Below are 2,056 nucleotides of genomic sequence, written 5' to 3' on the forward strand. Positions count from 1 at the left end.
TAGATGGGGCTGCTTCACTAGTTGCAGCAGCATGGATACATGTGAGCTTATATGTGTGGACAACACCAGGACACTAGCCCTGGACTGTAGGCTTCAGACCTGGCTCCCAAGCCATGACTGTTAACAGGGTTACATTGAGCTAATATCTTTTTCTCTGTCTAAAGAGAATATTCTGGCCCTCTGGGCCTTACAGGGTGTTCTGAAGCTTCTGAACCAATTGTCAACAGTAAATTGGTAAATTGTTAAAAAATGATGTGTTGTGATGTAAAGTGATATCTAAATACAATATACCACTACGACATTCATGGCCAAACGTTCATGGTCAGCCCCATACCAGCACCACCACCTAGCTATGTGACCTCAGGCAGGTCATTTTACTTTTCTGAACCTGTTTCTGCATGCATGCATGCATGTGTGTGGTTTTTTGAGTGCTTAGTATATGCCGGACACTGTGTCTGGCATGTTACATGGTTTACTCTATACCAGTCAGGATTTTCAGCTGCAAACAACTGAAACCATCTCTGGCAAAACTAAGCAAAAAGGAGCTTTACTGGAAGGCTGCTGGATGGCTCACTGAAATGATGAGGAGACTAGAGAGCCAGACAAAAATCAGGGGTAGCTGGGCAGAGCCAAAGTCCTCCACAGGAACTGTCTGTTTAGGACAGACTCCACTTCATGCTACACGGCCACGTGCTACTCACCACTGCCCTGCTGGGATCTTGTCCCCACTGCAGCCTCTTGACATAATCTCTGTCCTCCCCTCTCTGCCTAACTCCCACTGGACTCAAAGCCCTGGGGGGGGGGGTGGGGGGGATAGACTCGGCCCAGGCCAGACCCACATGGGTCAGGGGAAGAGTTGCTGCCCCCCTCAGCTTCCATATAGCTTGGAATTCCTCCAAATAGGCAAAGTATCTGGATGCTGGACAGCCATATGTGGTCAATGTCCACCAAAGGCTTCAGCAATCTTGAGTCAGGGAATGTTGCATTTTACAGAAGAGACTGTCTCTGAAGGGTTTGCTTACTGGTCAGCCAGCAGGCAAGTGGGTACACTAACACTCACCTCACAGGAATGGAAGGAACAAATGGATGTAGGTAGTTAGCAAATATTAATTCCCTTTTCCCCCTGAGTAATAGCTCTTGCTGGGAATGTTTGCTCAGCCATGGGGGAAGGCTTTCAAAGACTTGTTCACATTCCCTGTGACTCTGGAGCTGGCCCCTAACTTCCTGGCAATACACACAATTGTAGTTTATACCAAGGGACGGACTCCTATGCGGACAGATCATCATCACCACCATCATACTCCCTTTGGCTCACTGGAGCCTCACAAAACCTGAGTTAGGTATTACTTGAGTTTACCACACGAGAACACAGGGGCTCAGAGAGGTTAAGTGACTGTTTCAAGCTCACAAAGCAAGCCAGAGCCCAAATCATATCCAGGTCTCCTGTTCCCAGGGTCTGCTCTATCACATGGCCTCTGTTTCAAAGAAGCAGGCTGAAAGAAGGACATTCAGGATTCAATATAGACACAGAATGCCATGGCAGGGAGGCCTCAGAGTCTTTGCATCCTTTCTCCCTTTTTCCTGATGGGAAAGCTGAGGCCTAGAGAGAGGAAGCACACTGCCCAACTTCACACAGCACCGTGCGTGAAGCCTCTGTACGAGAGCCGGGGATGGAATACAGCTCTCTTGCCTCCCAGTTAGTGAGAATTGCCCACACGGCTAAGGCAGCTTGTTTGAAACTTGATGTAACTAAGATGGACAAAAGGGGAGTACATGCCCCCCGCCCCAGCTGTTGGGATGAGGACCTGGCTTAGGTGTGGGCCCGGAAGGAAGGACATAGCAGCAGGATGGCTGAGAAGTAGGAGGCTTTGAACCTCCAGAAAATTCTGTTCTCTCATAATCAGGAAATGTCTCCAAACATTAAGAGCCAATTATCTCATCCTGGTTGGAACAGACTGATACAGATTTAAATTTGTGGGTTATTAGAATAGTTGGGAGGAGGGATCTGAACGCAATTAGATTAAACCTGGACAGATCAAACTCGTGTGGCCCAAAG

This window comes from Zalophus californianus, chromosome 4 (genome assembly GCF_009762305.2).
Source record: "Zalophus californianus isolate mZalCal1 chromosome 4, mZalCal1.pri.v2, whole genome shotgun sequence".
NCBI classification, from domain to species: Eukaryota; Metazoa; Chordata; class Mammalia; order Carnivora; family Otariidae; genus Zalophus; species Zalophus californianus.